The following is a 23,406-nucleotide window of genomic DNA, read 5'->3' as shown; positions in this document are numbered from 1 at the left end:
TGTAGAATTTTCGGGCTGTTGGAGCAACTTGATACATGCTTTATCGTCTCATACAACAGGTTGATGTCATTAAAGGGAGCCACGCATTCCTTTTTTTTTTTTTTTTTTTTTTTTTTTTTCATTTTTCGAGCTGGGAACCAACCCAGGGCCTTTGCGCTTGCTAGGCAAGCGCTCTACCACTGAGCTAAATCCCAGTCCGAGCCTCCTCGCATTCCTTAACCTGTCTCTTCCATCCCTCCCTACTTCCTTCGCTCCCTCACAGTTTTCCCTCCCTTTCACTTTCCTTTTCTCCCTTTCTGGGAAAGCTGAGCATCTTGCTAAGCAAACACTTTACCTTGGAACACATTTTTTATGTCATTTGTGTTTAAAATTCTAGCCAAACTTTTGGGTCTTTAAAAAAAAAAACCAAAACAAAACTCATCCAAAGAGAGCTTGAAGGATAGCCCTAACTCTTGAAGGACTCCTGGCGTTGTGGATCAGCCTCAGTGAGACAGTGCAGGATGGCTGTCTTGCTGGCTTTGATGGTGAAAGAGTGTTCTGCCTGCTGCTGGGAGCTGTGGCTTGCTGTGGTGTAGATAGTTGGGGTTTCCAGATTGTATTTGGTGGCAAATTCTTGGAAGTAGGTTTGTTTAAGGGAGTGACATTTGGAAGAATGAATTTCTACTATGGTTCTCATTTTTTTATGTCATGTTTGGTATAATTTTATTCAGCTCAACACACATACCCCCACCCTAGACAGAGCTCTACACACACACACTTAGACACCCCCCCACCCCACCCCACACTCTAGACAGGTGAGCAGAGCTCTACACACATACACACACACACACACACACACACAAACACACACAAACACACACCCTAGACAGATGAGCAGAGCTGGTGGCACATGTCCTTAATTCCAGCCTTTGGAAGGCAGAGGCAGTTGGATCTCTAAGAATTCAAGGCCAGCTGGTCTACAAATCGAGTTTCAGGCCAGCTGAGACCCTGGCTTAAAACAGAAACAAAACACTAAGCAGAAGCAAGCTCATGTCTGCAGTTTTAGCATGTGGCTAACCAAGCACTGAGGCAGGAAAATTGCTGAGTTTGAAGCTAGCCTGGGCTACACAGTGAATTCCAAGCCTGCTATGAGTAGAGAATAAGACCCTGTTTCAAAAACAAAAACCAAAAAAGGCTAGGCAGATCCAGGTCTGATGGTACATGCTTGTAATTCAAGGATTTGGGAGGCTCAGGCAGAAGGCCCACAACCGATTTAAGGCCAGGTGTTGTGCATAGCTAGCTGGAGGCTACATAGCAAAACCCTGTTTCAAGAAAAAACACTTCCACAGAGCAGGAGGATTGCTACAAGTTTGAGGGAAGCCTGGTTTACATATTGAAGTCCAGGCCAGCTGGGGCTCTGTTGAGAACCCCATGTTAAGGAACCAAACCAGAACAAAGCAGCAGCAGCAGAGAGAGTAGAAGCTGGGCAGGATCCAAGGAGAATGAGTATTCAAAATCTCACCCCAGTTCTTATGGAACTGTGGGAGTAGTGGGGACCAGGGCACATGCCTACAAGCTCTATTGCATGCATACTTAAGGCAGAACTCAGGATAACCTTCAGAGGCAAAGACATCTGGGATTGGATCCTGGATTGGCTGCTTCCTGATCAGAATCTAAGCCTCAGTGTCCTCCTCTAAGGCCCTCCCACCCCTGCCACCACCACCACCACACACACACTTGTTTTTTGAGACAGGATTTCTCTGTGTAGCCCTGGCTGTCCTGGAACTCTCTCTGTAGACCAGGTTGGCCTCCAACTCATAGAGATCCACCTGCTTCTGCCTCCCAAGTGCTGGGATCAAAGGCGTGGGCCACCACTGCCTGCACTGCCTGGCTGACCATCAGTTTTCTTACCTGATTTTTAAAAAAGATGAGAGACAGGCCTGTTGGCCCATGTCTACAGCTCGAGTTGTACAGGGAGAGCCTATCTCAAAATGAAGCGGAACAAAAACTTCATTAAGCTCATGTGGGTGAAATGCTGCAGCATGCTGGTCTATAGCAAGAGCCCTGGGCATCTAAGTTCTTAGGAAAAGGTCCAAGGAAAGAGGTTCATTCTATCCAGGGGTGAGAGGTTACAGTAAGGCTAGTTTCAGGGAACACTGGAGGACCTGTGGGAGGGTTAGGAATCCTTGCAGTGTGGGGCTCATTCAAGGTAGAGGAGGGTGTGGATGGTGCAGAGCTTAGAACAGCACAGTGGGTGCAGGGGCTATAAGTAGAAGCTCTTTTTTTTTTTTAAAGATTTATTTATTTATTATATATAAGCACACTGTAGCTGTCTTCAGACACACAGGAAGAGGGCATCGGATCCCATTACAGATGGTTGTGAGCCACCATGTGGTTGCTGGGATTTGAACTCAGAACCTCTGGAATAGCAGTCATTGCTCTTAACCAGTGAGCCATCTCTCCAGCCCAAGTAGAAGCTCTTAATTGAGGAGAAGGAAACAGGAAGGAGGCCACAGAGCCACATCCTTTGTCCCTTCCCTTCTGCTCCTAAGTCACTAGACCTGTGCCTCAAGAAAGTTGAATTTTCACAAAATTTGAAATTTTCACAAAAGTAATGATGCTGTGTTAAAAAGCTAAACCCGCTTTCCCACTAATAGCTCAACATGTGTTTCCCCAGACACTCTTTAACTTACCAGTTTATCTTGGATCTATTTATTGAAAATCATTTTAACAGCTCAACAAAATATGGAAGGCAAATCTACCCCCATAAGGAAATGATGTTTAGACCTCGGCTTTCCATCTTGCCAGCTCTCTCTGCGGTAGTAAATGACTTTACTAACCACTGAACAATTTACCTGACCTTTGACCTTTTAATTGCAACAGTCAAGAAACTCACATTTTGAGCTCTCCTAAGGTAAATGTTGCTTGGGTAATGTGCCTGAGGGTTTTGTGGTATATGGACAGACGAAATGGCATTTTAAAGCAACGCTTTGAGGCCAGACACCTTGGGTTTGCGTTTTCAGAGAACAACACCTCTTTGTCCTTAAGGCTGGTTTTTAACTCAACTCTGAGTTTCTTTGTCCACAAACTGTCTACTAGGCACACTCACAGGGTAGTTGTGAAGACTGAGTGAGATCACTTGTCATACGGTATTTTGCATAGCGCCTAGCACATAGCTAGCATTCAGATGCTGTTAATCATTATTGAAAGCTGCAGTCTCTCTCTCTCTCTGGCTACAGAGTTGGGCAAGTTATAATTTATGACACCATTAGTGACCTGAAGGAAAGAAAGAGTAATAGGGAGATTTTGACCTACAGGGAAAGCTACGTGACTAGGGACTGGGGATTTACACAGTGGCTGAGGGGATGGAGGCTTTCACACAGAGGTATAAACGTGGCAGACTGCGCCTCTGTTACACAAAGGCTCTCATGGTAGGCCTCTTTGCAGCTTCAAAGACCTATGGTCCACTTACTTTAAGTGATAGTCAACACACTGAGAGTTGATCACCACTCAGTAAGAGTCCCTTGGAGCTTTTCATGATCTGAGAAGTACGGCTACAGGCTGGGAATGTGGCTGAGTGGGTAGAGTGCTTCTTTAGTGTGTATGAAGCCCTGGCTTCCATCCCTAGGACTATGTAAACCCAGATGTAGTGGGACATTCCTGTAAAACCCCAGCTCTCGTGAGGTGGGGTCAGATCAGAAGACTGATGTCACCATTGGGAGTCTGAGGCCAGCCTGGGTTGTATGAGATACCGTCTTGAGACATGGGTGGTGGCGGTGGGTGTTGCTGGTGGCATGGTTCAGTGGGTAAAGGCGCTTGCCACCAAGCCTGATCACCCGGGTTGGATTCCTGGAACCCATATGGTGGAAGAGGAGGGCTGTTCTCCATAAGTTGTCCTCTGACGTCCACACCTCCAACATGGTTTATGTGCACACTCATATGTACAAGTAGATTAATGTAAAACACTGTTTTAAAACAGAAGCAGACAGAGTATGATTGGTGGCGCATGCCCATAAACTCCAGTGATTCTGAGGGCTGAGGCAGGAAGACTAGGTGTGTGAGACAAGCCTGGCTCAGTTCTCTCTCAGATTTTTAAAAATGGCCAGAGGTATAACTCAGGGGTAGAGCTATTCCTACTGTGAACAGAACACTTTGGGTTTAGTCTCCAGTAAAATATATATATATATATGTATATATTATATATATATGCACAGAGAGAGATACAGAGACACACAGAGACAGAGACAAGTTCTCAGTATGTAGCTCTGATGGTGGAAGGCCTTGAACACACTTTATAGACCAGGTGGACGTCAAATTCATAGAACAGAGATCTGCCTGCTTCTGCCTCCCTGGTATTTGTATTAAAGATGTGTGTTACCACACACTGGTCCATATCAAAACAAAACAAAACAAAAAACCAAACAAGGGTCAGGTACCCTCGAACAGTTGAAGGGTAGAGGAGTGGTTAGGGTTGAATTTTTCTTAAGAAGAAGCTAACAGGAGGAATTCTGCTTTGAATTAGGTAAGGAAAATAATCAGCGTTTAAGTTTTCTTTTACATTTATATTTTAGAACGATCTGAGTATCCCTCAGACTCCCGAGTAGCTGGAACTACAGACAGGAGCTACCACATTCAGTCAGTGCAGAATTTGGTTTGGGGGGAGGGAGAAGGTAGGTGGGAAGGAGGGATCCAGGCGGCTTGGATGTCAGATGACCCCAAGAATTACCCACATGATACTGGAAGTTGCTTTGGTGTGTCCAACGCTGCTGATCGTCTCTCTTCACATCTGTGCATATGTGTGTACAAGCTCGTGTGAGGGCGTGTATGGACGTGCAGATGTTGGTGGATATCCTTCTCTGGATATATAAAGCTTACTTTCCTTTTACTGTAACTTTTCCTTGGACGGTAACCAGTGTTCAGAATAGCCTCACAGGTGGAGCTCAGTTAAGTTTGGATTGGAGAAGACAGGAATGAACTGGAACAGGTCCAACCCCTTGGGCCCATGTGGAGCTAGCAGGAGGAAGGCAGCCGGAGCTTGAAAGAGAAAGTAAAACTTCTTGTAAATAATGGCTTCGCCATTGTGGAGGAGCAGTGCAATTTATTAGGGGGATGTTTGGGTAGTTTTTGTAGCAGCCATTTCTGAAAACTGCTTGGGATTAGGAAAGGAAAACTCTGCCCCGCCTGCAGCATCTGCTTTCCGACGGCTGAGTGATTTAATTAGTTTGCGGTGTCCCGACCTCTCGTTCTCGGTATGAGAGTCGGAGCCCTTGAGTCTGGACTCAGCACCTGCTTAGGTGAAAGCGAACGAGCATGTTTTCCCACATCGTATCTATTGCTAGATTTGTTTTGCTTTTAGCAGCTCTTTTTTTTTTTTTCTGACAGAATCTAAATGCATTAGACTTTTCCTTTTCCCCTCTCCCGCCCCCACAAAATCCTAAAAACCTCAAAACCCAGATTCGAGCTGTGTAATTACCTTTCCCGTAAGCCAAACAATGTGAGTTATCATTAAAATAGTTAGCCTTTGGATTTTTTTCCTACTTGTGGTTTGAACACAATAAATATTTAATGTAAGGCTGACTTTCCCAGGCAAATGCGTTTTGTTGTGGTCTTCTTTCTGTCAAAATGTTTAGGAAAAACAAATTTTCTTAGCATTAATCAAAATAAACTCATGCATAAGAGGGGATAAGGTGAGATAATTAAAGTGCTCTGAAGCCCGTGTGTATGGAAATGTATCTGTGTATATATAAATGTGTGTGTGTGTATAAATGCACGTATGTGTATTTTGTTTTAACGGGTTTCTGTCTAGTCCAGAGAACTCTCAGTATTCCCCTGCCTTAATATTCATTCCAAATTACATGTGAAAAAAATCCAGTGCGACTTCATTCATCAGGGCAGCCTCTGCATACGGCCCTCTAATGGGGGTGTTCTGGGTGTGGGGCGATTTCAAGCCTAATGACTGCATGAAGATTCTCAGGGTCATGGAGTCCTTTGGAGCTTCAGTGTCTACTATGGGAGCACTGCACATGAGGCCAGGCGGGAGGTACTGAATGCTGTACTCCACTCCGTTGTCGAGAACCAAAGCTGCTCGGAAAGCTGTGGTGGGCGGCACCTGTAATCCTTGTATGTGGGGGGCAGAAACAAGAGTATCTTGGTGAATTTGGGGGCACTTGGGCTGCATAACAAGTACTGGATCAGCCAGGGCTACACAAGGAAACATCTCAACATGCCAACTTCGAGCAAAGAAATAATAAGTAGATAGATAGATAGATAGATAGATAGGGAGGTAGGTAGATAGATAGATAGATAGGTAGATAGATAGATAGATGGGATTTCCTCTATATTTTTAAAAAGCCGCTTTCAAAGTAAAATTTACTAATTAAAAAGTGATTTCTTTTTCTGCAGAAGTATCTGGGGTGCCCTGATGACAAGTGCTCTGTACAGGTTTGGGGTGCAGTTTCGTCCAGTGCATGCCTAAGCTGTGCAGAGCCCTGAAGGAGTGGCAGATGAGCTGGGATGTGGCAGGCACGGACTCAAAAAGGATGAACAAAAGAGAAGATGTCTTTGTCCAAGGGCGAAAGTGGCAATGTTTGTTGTCATTTGTAGAATTTGAACTTAGAGAAAGATAAATTATAAAAATTGAGCTTAGCAGTACAAATTTTAAATTACAGAGTGCCCTGTTCAGTAGTTGCCTGATATTAATGACTGTAACTCTTCAGGGTTATAGATGTGATTTTTTTTTTTTTAATGATAGAGACTAAAATGTGTCAGCATTTAGGTTTGTAAATCTTAAGACCAATGTTTTCTAAATGACTAATGAACGTATCTTACAAAAGCACATGGCAGACATTCCATGACAAGTACAAGGTAGAGAGCATCTTAACGTAGCTGAGGATGACCCCAGAGTGCACACCTACCTGTCTTTTGGAACTACCACCTGCCAGTTTTTTGAGTAGCAGTAAAGATTTCCAAATTACCTTGAAAGGATGTATAATCCGCTATTCGCTATTCAGTATATCTGGGTGAAGCCAACTCTCATTGGAGTGCTTTAACCAAAATAGCATACTGCCACAGGCGTGTGCAAGCTGTTCTGAGACTCCGTTTCCTTTCTTCCTTCCTTCCTTCCTTCCTTCCTTCCTTCCTTCCTTCCTTCCTTCCTTGGGTCTCATGTATGTTAAACTCACTTCACATGTGCAGTGTAGTAGCCAGGGTTAGCCCTGAACACCTGATCCTTCTGCCTTCACTTCTCAAGCACTGGGATGCCAGGCCTGAGGCATCACACCCACCCAGCTTTAACACATTTCTATTGAACCAGAAATTAGATTACTAACACCTTCTATTTAAAAAAAAATCATTATTAGCCAGGCGGTGATGTCACACTCCTTTAATCCTAGCACTCGGATGGCAGAGGCAGGTAGATCTTTGTGAGTTTGTGGCCAGCCTGGTCTACAGAGTTCCAGGATAACCAGTGCCATACAGAGAAGCCCTGTCTCGAAAAAAACCAACCAAGCAACCAACCAAAATGCACATTTATTTTTATGATTCTCACTGTGTCGTGATGTGCCTGTGTAGGCATGTGTGTGGAGATCAGAGAGCGGTTTTCTGCTGTCAGACCTCTGTTTCCACTTTTATATGGTTCTGGGGATGGAACTTGGGTCACCAGGCTTGTGCAGCAGGTACCTTCCCTCAAGCCCTCTGAGCCCTCTACTGCCCTACATTTGTGAAAATTTCAACAATGCCACTTTTTCCATTAATGTCTCCCTCTTCGGAAAATGTGGTTATGTTTCATAAATATTACTGCTACTTAGGTTAATGTGCTGTGCAAAGTTAATTGTTTAAATGAATTTTTGTTTGGGACAGTGTCTTCCTGTGTAACCTATGCTGGCCTTGGATTTAGGGAGCTTCCCTTGTCTTGGCTAGCTTATAGATATAATTTCTATTGCTGGGTAATATCTAATAGGTATTTTCTTTTCTTTTTGGTGTTTTGAGTCAAGGTCTTGTATCTCCAGGTGCCCTTGAACTCACATATCTTAGATTGGCTCCAATTTTGTGGTAATCCTCCTGCCCCAGCCTCCATTGTGCTGGGCTTACACATATGTGCTACCATGACAAGTTCTTCGGCATCTCTAATAACTGTGATCTCTGTAAACAAAGCTTTGTTAGTGTCCTCAGGTTTTGAGGTCATGGCCAGTCCTGAAAGCAATGCATTTTGAGAACTGTTAAGAACTATTAAAACAAAGGTTTTAGTGTAAGTGTTCCTGTGCTATTTGAGGAGCTAGGGTTGGGAGGGAGAGGGAATCTATGGTTCTGATTACGTTGGTCTAGGGTCATTGTAACCACTGCACCACATAGCACGGTACAGATTGGTCCTTAGTTTGAGAATCCCTTTTACAAGGGCCATAAATTCTTCAGATGAGTGAAGTCCTGTCCAGGAGTTTAGAATCATGAAGGGGTTGGATTTAGCTCAGTGGTAGCGCCACTAAAGAAAGGCCTGTTTAATTCAGCTCCGAAAAAAAAAAAAAAAAAACTGCTTTAAAGATAAAACCGCTGGAGATTTTTTTTTTTTTTTTTTTTTTTTCCGGAGCTGGGGACCGAAACCCAGGGCCTTGTGCTTGCTAGGCAAGTGTTCTACCACTGAGCCAAATCCCCAACCCCGCTTTGAGATTTCTATTTTGATTTTTCCTGGTGTCTGTGTCCCTGAGAATGAATCTTGGATTGATTGTAATTGAGCCATACCTCACCAGATTCTGGTAGCTTCTGAGTGCTTGGCTGGTTTCTTGTTTTGTCTTGTTTTTCTAAGAAAGGCTCTGGATAGCCCTGGCTGTCCTGGAACTCGCTTTGTAGAGCAGGCCATCCTCAAACTCGGATTTGTCTGCTTCTGTCTTCAACACACACCCAGTTATAATTCTTAAAGATAATTCTGATGTGAATTACACTTTAATTTGGAAAAAATGTTGACTTAAGTCAGATCTATAAAACAAAGGAAGGCATTTTTTTTTTTTGTTTTTTTTCGGAGCTGGGGACCGAACCCAGGGCCTTGCGCTTGTTAGGCAAGCGCTCTACCACTGAGCTAAATCCCCAACCCGGAAGGCATTTTTCTTGTTGTGACTAACAAGTTCAAAACACACGGGATGGGACGTTATCTGCCTTGCACTCTTCTCTTTGTCTGCTGTAGCCACTTCTCCTTTCTGACCCTCTCTATAAAATGGGAAAGACCTTTACTGGGAGCACGCCAATGTTATCTTGCCCCCCTCAGGGTTCCCTCTGGTTGAGAGATTGACTGGAGAGATTTTTGTGAATTCTTCCTTCAGGCCACATTCTGTATGGGTGTGAGTTTTAGAATTTAGGTTACAGCTTTCCCAGAAAACTGGACAGTGTTCTTTCTTCCTCATTTCTTCTTCTTTCTTTCTTTCTTTTTTTTGTTTTTGTTTTTGTTTTAAGCAGAGTTTCTCTGTGTAGCCCAGGCTGTCCTGGAGTTCACTCAGTAGTCCACACTAGCTTTGAACTCAGATCCACCTGCCTCTGCCTTTGCCTCTGCCTCTGCTGAGATTAATGGCTCGTTCCACCACAGCTCAGCTTGCTTGTTCCTTTCTTTAAAAACAAACAATTTTTTAAAATTAACTTTATCAGTGTGTATGTATCCCTGTGTGGAAGTCAGAGGACAACTTTCAGGAGTCAGGTCTTGCTTTTTATCATGTGGGTCCTAGGGATTGATTTCAGTCTTCAGCTTTGGCAGCAGCCCCTGCTGAGCCATCATTTGACCCTAATTCACGTTGCTTTTGCCTTCTGTGTCCTCACTTATTGTTCTCCGTGTGTTATTCATTTTGAGAAGACTTCACAGAACAGCTTGTGTAGCTCACCCTGGGATCAGAGTGCTGTTTGTTTTTGCTTGTTCTTTTGCTCTGTTTATTGAAGGCAGGGTCTTTCTCTCCGGCTGTCCTCATTGTATAGCTGAGCATGACTTTGATTTTTGTTTCTGTTTTTTCAAGACAAACCCTTGCTGGGTTGGAACTGGCTTTGTAGACCAGGTTGGCTTTGAACTCAGTATATCTGCCTGGCTCTGCCTCCGGAATGCCGGGATTCCGGCATGTGCTATTGTATCTGCTTTATGTGGCACCAGGGAACAAACTCAGGGCCTCCTGTGTGCTAGGTAAACACTACCAACAGAGCTGTGGGCCTGCTTTTTTTTTTTTTTTTACGTTTTTCATAAAGTTAAATTCATTTCAAACACACACACACACACACACACACACACACACACACACACACGTGAAGTTCGTTTGAGTCATTGTTATAAAGCTCTGGCTCTGGTCTATTACTTGATGTACAGGTTTCACTGGCCTTAGACTCATGGCAATCCTCCTGTCTCTACCTTCAGAGTGCTGGGATACAGGTAGGTTGACAAGGTAGAAAATATCTCCCTTTTCGTCTTCAATTTCTCCACTGTTAACATCTTGTCATAGTGTGATGCTTTTGTTGTAATTGATAATAACAGTTACATGTTGTTATTAAAGAGCACACGGTTTCTGTCACACTTCACTGCGTTACATAGTTGTGCTGTTTGACAGTGTTGGAGACATGTTCTCTCTTATAGCTCAGGGTGAAGGTAAACTTGGAGTCTGTCCATCTCGGATTCCCGAGTCCTGGCATTACAGGTTTGTACCTCTGCGCTTGGGCCGTTTTGTGGATTTGCACAAGCATGTGCCGCGTGTCCACTGGTGCAGTACTAGTGAACGTATACACTGCCTCCAAAACCCTGCACTCTACCCACTCCCCCCTTCTGCAGCCCCTGCCACTTGCTCAACCCTTTTTCAATCTCCATAGTCCTGTTTTCCAGAACATTCATCTGACTGTCATGTAGGAAGTAGCCTTTTAGAGGCCAGTGGTACGGTGGCCTCTCCAGGTTGCCTCCTTTCTCATAGCAGTATGAATTCAGCTTCCTCCTTGTCTTGGGTGGCTGAGGAACACTGCCTTGTGTGGCCCTTCCCTTAGTGCATGTACGGTTTGTCCAAAGGACATCCTTCGTCCGTTGCTGTTTGGATTTTGCAGTCTTCCAATGGTGTCCGATGTCCTGCTTTTCACATGCTGGCTGTGTACTCTCTTTGGTGTGATATTGGATCAGACTTTCTCTCAGTTGTTTTGCTCCTTTTTGCAGTACAACAGAAATTGAATTTAGGGTTCCACAGCTGGGTGTAGTGGCATGTGCCTTTAATCCCAGCGCTCAGGAGACAGAGGATAGCAAAACTCTGGAGTTTGAGGCCAGACTGGTCTACAGAGGGAGTTTCAGGGCAGCCAGGGGTACACAGAGAAACCCTGCCTCAAAACAAACAAGAGTTTAGTGCTCCCCGACTGAGCTACACCCCACTAATTGTTAAAAAAATTTTTTAGTTTGAGAACAGGGTCTCACAACATTGACCAGGCTAGTCTTGAAGATGTGTGCCTAGGCAGGACGTGACCTTGGGAAGCCCCTGTCTCAGTTTCCCCAGTAGCTGGGCGTACAAGCCTACTTTGCCAGGCCCAACTCTCACCCAGCTTTACATTGAGATTTATTTTTAATTGTTGAGAGTTTTAAAACTGTTCTCAGTATGTTCTGGATACACGCGTGTCCATGTACATTTGGTGGAAGAGACTAGGGCTACAACACACAAGGCACGCGCCAACACTGATCCGTATTCACAGTTCTCTTTGGATGTATTTAATGTTTTTTTTTTCATGAAACTCAAGGTCTTACCCCAGCCCTCCTCCTCAGAACATTTTAGGTGGATACAGTTTTTAGTTTTTCTTGTTGGAGAATTCAGTTTCATGCAGACACTAATGCTGGGAGGTTGAAGTTAGAGAACCAGGGACAAGGAAGTGAAGTACTTGTGTACCACCCCTCATGGGTAATTAAGATTTTAACCTTTAGCTCCATTGTGTTTAGATAAGGCTGGGCACAGGGCTTCAGTCCCAACCACTTACCAAGATGCTGACACTTCTGTTCAGACTGGTGTGTCTGCTCTTGGGTGTCCCCTGGATTACTTCTGACTCCTCCTTCAGAGCTGAGCCTTGCTGACTTAAATCCCGCCCAGCTCCTACTCTCTGTTGCTGCTGTTGGAGTGGGTTTTTTTTTTTTTTTTTCTCTTGAAACTGGATTCTGCTATGTATCCTCCAACAAGCTATGTAGAAAAACCTGGTCTTAAATTGGTGTTAGGAATGTAACCTTTGGCAAGCATTTGACATTAAGGCACACTCCCAACTTCCAAAATAATTATTTGAGAAGAATCACTGTATTCTTCTTGGGTTCTTTTCTTTTCTTTTTTTTTTTTTAAGTTAAAATGTGTATCTATGCATGGTGTATTCTTTGGGGGGATGCAGGTACTTGGTGTTTGCGTAGAGGTTACATGGGCGGGGAGTAAACCCAGGGCTTTCTGCATGGAAGGCAAGCACCCTACTGACCACCGAGCTAGGTCCCCAGATCATTTAGCCATTACTTTGGTCCTAACTCTGATAATGACTACCAGGTGGAGATGCATGTCCGCCCCTGTGGGCTTCTAGCACCTGCCTTCTGCCATTTTCCTGACAGTTCCCCATGGGTAGCTTTTGTGTACTTGCCTCTTGATCCTTCTGTCAAAACCTTAGTCCTATAGCTGCCTCTCCAAAAGTCTGTGCTTCTCTCGTAGTCCAACGTTCAGTTAAATGGTAGATCTTGATCTCCTGTCTTAGTTACTGCTCTGTTGCTGTGATAAAACGCCATGATCAAGGACCTTGAAAACATAAATCTGGGGCTTATGGTGTCAGAGAGTTAGTGACCATAATGGGAGGGAGCCTGGCAACAAACAGGCAACATAGCACTGAAGAAGTAGCTGGGAGCTCACATCCTAGGATGTAATCACAAGAGGGCGGGGGCAGACAGACAGACAGAGACACATAGGGCAGGGAGACAGATACTGAGACAGAGAGACAGAGGCAAAGAGAGACAGAGACACAGAGAAAGGGAGACATACTAGAAATCGTGTCAGTCTTTTGCAACCTCCAAGCCTGCCCCCTATAATATACTTCTTCCGATAAGGCCATACTTTCCAATCCTTCCCAGAGGAGTCTCTGAGGGCCATTCCTATTCAGATCACCACACTGTGCAATCCAGCATCCCATAGCCAGCCTTGACTCCTTCCCTCCCTCATACTTCCATTCAGATCCACAGCAAGTCTTACTTTTACCTCAGGATTGTCACCTCCTTTCTGTGGTGAAGATGCTAAAATTGACTCTGTACAAAACTCGAAATGCTGGATAAATGGAGTTCTCCAGTAAGATGCAAAGGCAAACAGTCTCATTAAAAGAAAGAACAGACGCCAGCCTAGAGTGGCAGAGATGGTGTTTCTTCCCACACCACTTCCTAAGCATTGCTCCCAGTCACAACCCTAAAATGCCTCAGGCTTTTGAGAGATGGATTACAGGCATAGACCATTATGCTAGGCCTCAGGTGCTGCCCACCGTCTCACTCCCATCCCTTCACACCATGACCTGGCTTCACTGTGCAGCTCATAGCTCAGGCTGTCCTTGAACTCACCGTTCTCATACTCTAACCTCCCAAGTGCTGGGCTTATAGGCATGTGTTACCACACCCAGCTTATAGGCTCATCACCGATTCTCCTGCTATCCCCTGAGGCTTCTGACCCTGCCCCCTACTGTACCTTCCACTTCCAGCTTTGGGCTGTTTGAAGTTGTGTGCTATGGGCAAGCATTTCAGCGCTGTGCTTAGCTATGCTAGCTTAGGTACCACCCTGCGCTCTCTGGGTTCTAGAATCCTATGAATTAATCTCTCAGTCAGTCTGCCTCCCTCCCCCACCCCTCTCTCTCCCTCTCTCTCTCTCTCTCTGTCCACTGTCATCTTGCTTTGCATTCTTTGTCCATGCGCCACATTGGCTTCTGGGCCATGATCACTCAGAAGATATGTGTTACAATCCTTGTTTGCACACACTGTTCCCTCTGCATAGACTGGCTGCCCCTTCCTGTCCAGAATGACCATCTCTCCTGTAGCCCTGCTGTCTTGGTGAAACTTTCTAGAGTAGCACTGAGCCCCCTTTTCAGGTAGTTTTTATTCCTAGGACTGCCATTCCATCAAAACAGTTGTTGGTGCCTTAGAATGTGGGAGCCAAGGTGTGTTATGCTTGGTGGTGGTGGTGGGGGACTCTTTGCCTTATCAGGCTTTGTCCTTGTCTTGGTTCTGACTCTGTACTTGGGTTTTTCTGGGGTTAGCAGAGAACCTGGCAAAGAGTTAACTGAAATATTCAGCAAGCCAGCAGAGACCTGTATGGCCTAAGTCCATATCTCGGCTAGAAAACCACAGAGAAAAGCATGCATTTTGCGTGTTGCTCTACCGAGGCCACAATTAGACTCTGTGAGATAGCCTCCGAGCAGCCCTCAGCTGCCCTCAGACACACAGTCTTAGTCATCTAAGTGGAGGTGTTGAGGAGGCAGCTGGACATCAGAGTCTGGCGCTTGCTCGTCAGAGAGGATGGGGCTGGAGGTGAGATCTAGGGACTGCTGGAGTGTAGAGAGTGCTTTGAAGGATCGAGACTAGATGAATCATTTAGAAAGTGAGTTGCAGAGAAAGCAGGAGGTTTATATTAAGAGAGCTTTACAGCAATGCCTGTTCCTGTAAAATTGTGAAATATTTTCTCATGAATCTTAAGACTTTGTAAAGATTGCTTTCAGTCATTAGTTTGGGGGAAATATCTTTGGAATCAACAAATGGGGTGAGCCACCTTACTCAGTGACTTAACGGACAAACATTTTATTATGTAAACGCTTTCTGTGGGCAGGGATTCTGGTCGACACGGGGGTGGTGGTGCTTGTCTTTACTACTTGATATCTAGGGTATCAGTTGGGAAGCCTTGAACATCTGGGCTTTTCATCAGCCCATGCCTGGCCTAGCGTGATTGTAGCTAGCGTGATGGTAGATCAAGTGTCTGCCTGAGGTCAGTCTGTCTGTCTTGTGTTTTTTTGCAGAATGGTAGCTGGGTTCTAGAGAGCCTTTGGCCTTTCAGGAGAATCCAGAGGCATTGGAGTTTTCCTGTCCAGCTTGGCCTCATGGAACAGGTCTGAAGTCCTAGCTACTTAGGAGGCTGAGGCAGAAGGATATCAAATTTAAGGCCTGCTTACACTACTGAGTGATTGCAAGACCAGCCTGGGCAATTTAGTGAGACTTTGTTTAAAAACCCCAACAACCGCCCACCCCCAGAGCACTCGAATGTCAGGACTCTAGGTTCAATTCCTCAGCGCCACAAGTGCATTTCACACTTCCAGCCCCGTGATGCTGGACTAGGGATGGCTTTAGCCAGGTCCAGGGGAAGAGGAGCAAAGGATGAAGAGGACAGATTATCCACCCACCACTGGATGTTTGGATGTGAGGCTCTATTCCAAATCAGCCCATGGTGACTTTTAGGGAAAGGAGCAGGTGCGTGCCACCATACACACCCGAGAGACGACTCTCCTCCCCCCCCCTTCCCTTCCCCTCCTCTCCACCCTCCCTCTCCTCCCTCCCTCTCCCCTCCCTCCCTCTCCCCCCTCCCTTCCTTCCCTCTTCCTTTTTGAGGCAGTCTTACTTTGTAATCTAGGCTGTTCCTGAACTCATGACCATCCTCCTGCCTCAGCCTTTTGAGTGCTAATATTATAGGTGTAAACATACAGGTTCTGAGCCTACATTGGCCTATGCTGAATAACTAAGGACTTCCTTAGGGTCACTTAAGGGAAAGTGACCTGAATAGGTTTGGGAAATTTCTTTCTTCTCTCCAGTAAGCATTGTGCTATAGCATAGGCTTGTGGCTGACATTCCAAAATTTACATTTTCTTCCTCAGCTTGGTTTCAGATCCTACACCTCTACCTCCCTAGCGCTGCCTCACAGGCCCACACCAAAGGTGCTAGGACCCAACACAGGTCAACACAGGGCCTTAGGCTTCTGTGGCACAGCAAGACTCACAGACCTTTTGACTCCGGCACCATTTATCTGTTGGAACTCTGGAAAAGTTCATTGCCTTAGCATTGTGCCTACTCATGACTTACCTACAGCATTTCCAGATCTGAGTCCCCAGGAATTCTGACAGCAGGCTGCGTTAGGATGCCGCTCCATGCCATTACTGCCTGCGAAACCTTGAATAAGTCATGCAAAACTCTGCGCCTTCATTTCTCCTCTGTAAAATGAAGATAAAATATTGTCTTGGCCAGTGAGATGGCTCAGCAGGTAAAGATGCTTGCAATTGGGCCTGACAGCCTAGGTTCAATCCCTACCACCCACAAAGTGGAAGGAGAGGAATGGCTCCCTGAAGATTGTCTTCTGGAGATACACACACACACACACACACACACACACACACACACACACACACACACGCGAGATGATGAGGGTGATGGTGATAGTGATGATGGTGATGATGTTGATGATGGTGATGATGGCGATGGTGGTGATGATGATCGTGGCAATAATGATGATGATGATGATGATGATGATGATGATGGCGATGCTATCACCATCATCTCAGGGTTAGCACAAAAATGAGATGAATCAGTAAAACATATGTCAGATGCTCAAGGCCATGCTCACCCGATGTGTGATAAAAAGTTCCACACAGTATTTAGCTATAGACACTGGTTTTCTTTTTTCTTCCTTTCCTTTTTTCCTTTTTGTTTTTCAGACAGGGCCTCTTATAGCCCAGGCTATTTTCAAATTCACTGTATGATAAGGATGACCTTGAACTTCTGATCCTTTTGCCTCTGCCCCCTGAGTGCTCACGGGTGCACATCGCCATGCCATGCCTGGTTTTATGTGGTGTTGTCAGTGGAACCCAGGGGCTCATATGTGCTAGGCAATCCCTTCACCAGCTCAGCCACACCTCCAGCTTTTGTATTGTTCTTCAGCCAAGGTTCTTCTTGACATTCATCTTTTTATTTTGAATAGTTCTTAGTGGGCCTTTTCATTGTAGTTGGTGGTGGTGGTTTGAAGACAGGTTCTAGTATAGTCCAGGCTGGCTTTAAACTCACCATTTAGTGGAGGATGTCCTTAAGCTGGTCATCCTGCATCTATGCTCCAAGGGTAGGAATTGAAAGCATGCATTTTCATATTTAGTGTTAGGCTTAGAGCTATCCTGTGCAAAGTATGTGTGGAGAGATTTGATCATTGGACAGCTCCTGTCCTGAGGTGCAGTTACCAGATGCTAACACCCCCCTCTCAGGATATGACAGGAGGGTCCATTCTAATGCACATGCTTCTCCATATCATATCACATAATGCACATGCTCCTCCATATCGTATCATATAATGCACATGCTTCTCCATATCATATCATGTAATGCACATACTTCTCCATATCATATAATGCACATGCTTCTCCATATCAAATAATACACATGCTTTTCCATATCACATAATGCACATGCTTCTCCATATCATATCATATAATGCACATGCTTCTCCATATCATATCATATAGTGCACATGCTTCTCCAATCATATCATATAATGTACATGCTTCTTCATATCATATCATATAATGCACATGCTTCTCCATTTGAGGGAAAGCTCTGTGACCACCTCTGGTAACACCTAGGTCATTGGATGAACTGATGTCAGGCTCTGGCTCCCTGGGGTACTGGGAAATGGAATTCACATTAAACGCTGATGAGAGGGTCACCGACTCAGAAGGAACAGCACAGGAACAAGTGCCATCAGAAGGCTACTATTCACCTGTGATGTCACTTATTTAGAGCCATCCTTCCAAGGCGGGGTAGTCCCTGTTCTGCTGAAGAGGAGGCCTATTCAGCAGCCAAGCCTCGTGGAGCGTGTGGAAGACTCCCAACCTGGGGAGGTGACCTTGCATACAAGTTTAGTCTCTTGTTGCTTGTTATCCAGAGCTAGACCATGCATGTAGTGGCTGACAAAGCTTGTCTGCCTGGGACATTTGCAATCTAAAGGTTTGCTGTCCTCTGGCTCCTTTTATCTGCAATATTTGAAATCAAGTATGGTGCATATCTCATGTGAGCTATGGATTGTTGTGGTAAGCATTTAGTCTCTATTGGGGGTTTCTACCCTGCCTCAGATCATTCAGCTCCCAGATAAAAGACACAAAACTTTTATAATAAGCCTTAAACAGCACTAAAGCTGAGCAGATATCAATTCTCTATGGCTATTTTGTCTTAATTTCGGGCAAATAACCCTGAGATATGACTTGCCATGTTCTTCTTGGGCTGCTTTTACTCCAGCTGGCCAGCCCCCATGGCCAGATCCCACAATCCCTTACTTCCTCTCTCCACCTTCTCTCTCTTCTCCTTCATGGTCCTTTCTCTGACCCCAAGCCCAGGAACCGAAACCCTATCTCTTCTGTCTAGCTATAGGCTGTAGGCATCTTTAGTCAACCAATGGTTTTAAATTTATGGAGCAAGGTTATGTAACATTACTTGGTGTACAGGAGGATTTCCTCATCCCTGGGCACGAGGCCTTGGGGGCCAGTATTCAGCATTACAGTATAAAGGAGCAGACAGCCTCAGCAATGGTTATGGCATCAAGCGAGCATCACTGGTTTTGTTGTTTTGTGTTCTTTCTCTCTCTCCCTCTCCCTCTCCCCCTCTCCCCTGACATGCTGGAAGGGAGGAGGAAGTGGTGAATCACACCTTTAATCCTAGTACCCAGGAGGCCAGGCAGGCAGATCTCTGACGCTGAGACCAATCTGCTCTACATATCCAATTTCAGGTCAGCCACAGCTACACAGGTGGCCCTAAACAAGACTTTCTGACACACTGTGAAATAGGAGAGGAATTGTCCTTTTTTAAAGCTTGGGCCCCACATGGCTCAGGAGGGCACTGAACTCACTCTGTAGCTGAGGCAGGCTGAGCCCGCTGTTTCTGCCTTCGAGTGCTGGGGTTAAGACGAGTCCCATTACACTCGGCTTCCGAAGTGTCTTGTATCACTTGCGTTGTGGATCTTTGTGCATCTGAATTCTGTCCCTCTCTTCCTCCTCCATCTCCTCCATTTTAGATTTACTGGTTCACATATGTGCAGTATCCGTCTTAGCTTAGAAAGTTTGAGAAATTGTGTGATGAACCCCTTCTGCGTGTGGTCCCCTGTGGTTCCCTTGGTTTCTTTAGACTGAACTATACAAACGAGGACCGTTACTTTAGTGGTAATCTTTCTGGTAAGAAGTTCCTCATTAGACTGGAGTTATTTTCCTTATGACTTACTGTTGGTAGGTTATCCCCACAGGGCTAAGAAATTCCTATTTGGAGAAGTCTAGAAGGCTTTGGTGACTTGCTATTTCATTTTCCTTTTCTCTGGAGTTAACGAGACTAGGATCATCGGGGGCTGGAGAGATGACTAGTAGGTTGAGAGCAGTGACTGTTGCTCTTGCAAAGAATACAGGTTCAGTTTCTAGCACCCACATGACCATTCATCAACCATCTGTAACTCCACTTCCAGGGAATTGTGTCTGGCCTCTGCTGACGCATGCGTGCACACATATGCACAGTGCATATACATAACATACAAGCAAAACTCTTACATACATAAAATAAAAATAAGTCCCTTAAAACAAAAGAAAATAAAAACAAATCCCTTAAAACGAAAGAAAATAGGATCCCAGCGTCTTAGTTACTATTCTGTTGCTGTGAAGGGACCCATGACGAAAACAGCTCTTAGTAAAGAAAGTTTGGGGTTTGCTTACAGTTTCAGAGGGCTAATCAGTGATCATCACGACAGGAAGTGGTCAGGCAAGGGAGCAGTAGCTGGGAACTTTTCATCCTGAACCACAGGTAGCAGGCAGAGAAAGATAAGACTTGATATGGACTTACAGTAACACCTTCTCCAATAGGCCACACCTCCGAATCCTTCCCAAACACTTCCACTAACTGATGGCCAAGCATTCAGACATATGAGCAGCATTCTCAAAGGACCACACACACTTTAACTTTCCTCTGTACAATTGCATTGATGTTCTGCTCACCCAAGCCTCATGAAAGCCAGTAGAGCAGTAAGCTTATGTCGTACTGTAATCCAGCCACCAGAGCAAAGACTTGACTTCTACTCTGGCGTCCAGGTTGGTACATGGCATTCAAACTGTTTGTGTTCTGGCTTCCAATGACTTGTTATTAAAGCACAGGCTTCAAGTGATTTTGAAGACAAAAGTTAGAACTTATGGAAGTCAGGCATGGTGTGTAATCTCCAGACTGAGGTAGGGAGATTAGCCACCCTAGACTACACAGCCATATCATGCTAAAAAAAAAAAAATGGTAGAGTGGGTCAGATTAAGTTGTTTTTGTTGGTGTTTGTGATGCTGAGGATGGAACCCGGGACACTGAGCTTGCTAGATAAGCACTGTGCCACGAAGCATTGTCCCTGGCCGCTAAATCAGTTTGTAATTTAAAAAAACAGAATTGAAGTTGTAAAGTGTCTCTTTTAAATGTTTTCCAGGAACACAAATACAGCAAAGCCAGTGATTTTCCTAGACAGTTTGGCTAATTATCTCTAAACGATCTGCTGTTCATGTGAAGAACATTTAGTCCAGTTGCCCCGAGTCTTCTGTTAATTAGCGTGGTTTGCAACTAAGCAGCGTATGAGGGCACGGCTGTTGGGCACTGAAAGCTAAACCGAGTCACCCAAACGCCCATACTTTCCTGGAAGTAATACCTGCTCTTCCTTTAATGTAGGAGAATTTTCCTTCGTGTGGAATAGTTTGGTAGCATTACCTATCTTGGTTAGATCAAAACAAAACACAAAAATTAGTCAGTCATTCTTGATGGTTCAGTTAATTGGAAAAAGGCACAAGCTGGTGTCTGGTGTAAGAAAAAGCCATTATACCATTTACCAGCTAAAAACACCAAGTATCAACAATGAAACAAGTTTATAGACTAGAAATAAGTTGGCTGTGATAACAGCATTTTTTAAAAGAATTATTTATTTATGTATATGAGTATACTGTAATTGCCTTCAACACACCAGAAGAGGGCATCAGATCCCATTATAGATGGTTGTGAGCCACCAGGTGGTTGCTGGGAATTGAACTCAGGACCTCTGGAAGAGCAGTCAGTGCTCTTAACCTCTGAGCCATCTCTCCAGGCCCAACTTAGCATTTTTTATGTCAGCTTGAGAATGTGTATCTGACTGACTGTTCATCTGTGACAAGTAGGTAGAGTGGGTGGGTTTTATGATTCTTGGGACTGGCTCTGCATTTGTGTTCAAGATAAATGATGAAATAGTCTGGTTTTGTAATTAATTTATAGCATTGGAATTTACTATTTCAAGCAGATGATTTAATTAGGACCACAGCATTTTTTATAATGTGGCCCAGAGTGACAATGTCCTTGTTTTTAGTTAATAGAAATCAGGTGACATATGTCATACTACATTTTTTCTTAGGATTTTTTTCTTTTTTCTTTGTTTTTCTTTTTCAGATAGCTCTCTATGTAGCTCTGGTTTCCCTGGAACTCGCTATGCAGACTAGGCTGGCCTTGAACTCATACATATCTGACTACCTCTCCCTCCCAAGTACCAAGATTAAAGACATATGCCATCACACCCAGCCTGTTAAATTTTCTAGTAATCATATTAAAAAAGAAATAGGAAGAATAATCTTTATAATGTATTTAGCCTAACATTTCCAAAATAATATTTCAACATTTATTTCTCTCACTGTTTTCAAATGCTGCATATATGGGTGTGAACATCCACATTTCCATTGAACATTGCAGTCTTCCGGGTCAGTGAAGTCTGTGCAGCAGCGATGTTTCCATAAATTGTTTCATGTGTATATGTATGCGCAGGTCAGAGTGCAGCTGTGGGTTCCTTCACCTTTTGACAGCATCTCATTAGCCTGAAACTTTGCCAAGTCCACTAACTGGCCATTGAACCACTGTGGGTGCACCACTGCGCCCAGGTTTTTATTAATATGTGGGTTCTAGGAATCCAGTCTCGGGTCCCCAGCACTCAGGAGAGGCAAGCATGGCACCAACTGAGCCTTCTTCCCTGCTCCAAATTGGTTTGGAGTCTATGTAAATCAGGTTCTGACAACCACAGGACAGCATAATGCTTTCCTCCTAGGAGAGGCGATTCTGACTGGGCCTCCGTGAAGAGGGCCCTAAGAGCTTTTGGTTTCTTACTAGGGGCACTGCACAGAGAGCACAGCACTTCAGGCTGGAGCACGTGCTCCGGAAGGCAGGCGTTTATTCCAGCGAGCGTTTGCTGTACACATGCCACTCCCTAAGCTTGGGCTCTTACTCATGGTTATTTTTAGACCTTTGGATACTTGTTCCGGAGAGACATTGTCATGCGCGGAGCTGGGTCAGGTTCTCTTAGCTGAGCTCTTCAGTGGGGTGGTCCCTGTCTTAGGTCAACGTGTTTACATAGTGTTTAGCTCTCCTTTTTTTTTTTTTTTAATTCCATATTTAGAATATATGTTCTAAGTTTATATAAATATATTTGTATAAATAAGTACATATAATTCATTTTATCGAGTGGGCAGATTCCAGGCACATGCCACTTGTCCTTGGGAGCCTGCTGCTCTGTCCTCCCTAGCAGCGGTCAGAGTCGTGCAGGTTTACTCTCTACGGCCTCACAGATGGCCTGGATGCAGCAAGCTGTGGGAAGGCACTGGAGTGTGTTGGACGTCTGCTGGGTGCTGTATTCTTAGTTGAGGCCTTAGGAATGTGACTTCCTGGTCCCAAGGAGAAGCAGTCATCTGCATTTCATAGATGAGGAAATAGAAATCCAGAAGAAAGAAACCATTCAACTTCATATAACCTCGGGTAGATAATAGGTTTGTTGTGATTTGGTCAGGTTTTTAATTTTTTTATTTATTTTATTTATGTAAGTACACCGTAGCTGTCTTTGCATACACCAGAAGAGGGTGTGAGCCACCATGTGGTTGCTGGGAATTGAACTCAGGACCTCTGAAAGAGGAGCCAGTCCTCTTAACCTCTGAGCTATCTCTCCAGCCCTGGTCAGTTTTTTGTTTCTTTGTTTTTTAATTTTTAATGTCTTATTTTAATGAGTATTTTCCCCAAATGTACATATGTGTACCATGTGACTGTCCAGTGCCTTCAGAGGTCAGAAGAGTGTGTCAAATCAGATCCTCTGGGGCTGGGGTTAAGGGTATTGTGAGCCACCATATGGGTCTTCTGTAAGAGCAGCAAGTGCATCGAACTGCTCAGCCACCTCTCCAGCACTCTCCCTCTCTCTGTGTGGAGGTGGGGGTGGCCGGTGGTGTAGGGCTCAGGCTGGCCTTGACCTCTCTGTCAGGATATCATAGGAGTACTGGGATTACAGACATGAGCCGCCGTGCCTGGCTTGAAAGTGTGTTCTAGAACTTAGAATCGTACCAGAAGAAATTGTGTACCAGCCTTGTAGAGCAGCTCATGCCTGAAACTCAGGTATTTAGGAGGCAGAGTCAGGAAATAGCAAGGCGAGCCTG

This window comes from Rattus rattus, chromosome 9 (assembly GCF_011064425.1).
Source record: "Rattus rattus isolate New Zealand chromosome 9, Rrattus_CSIRO_v1, whole genome shotgun sequence".
NCBI classification, from domain to species: domain Eukaryota; kingdom Metazoa; phylum Chordata; class Mammalia; order Rodentia; family Muridae; genus Rattus; species Rattus rattus.
Note: the sequence above shows the minus strand (reverse complement) of the source record.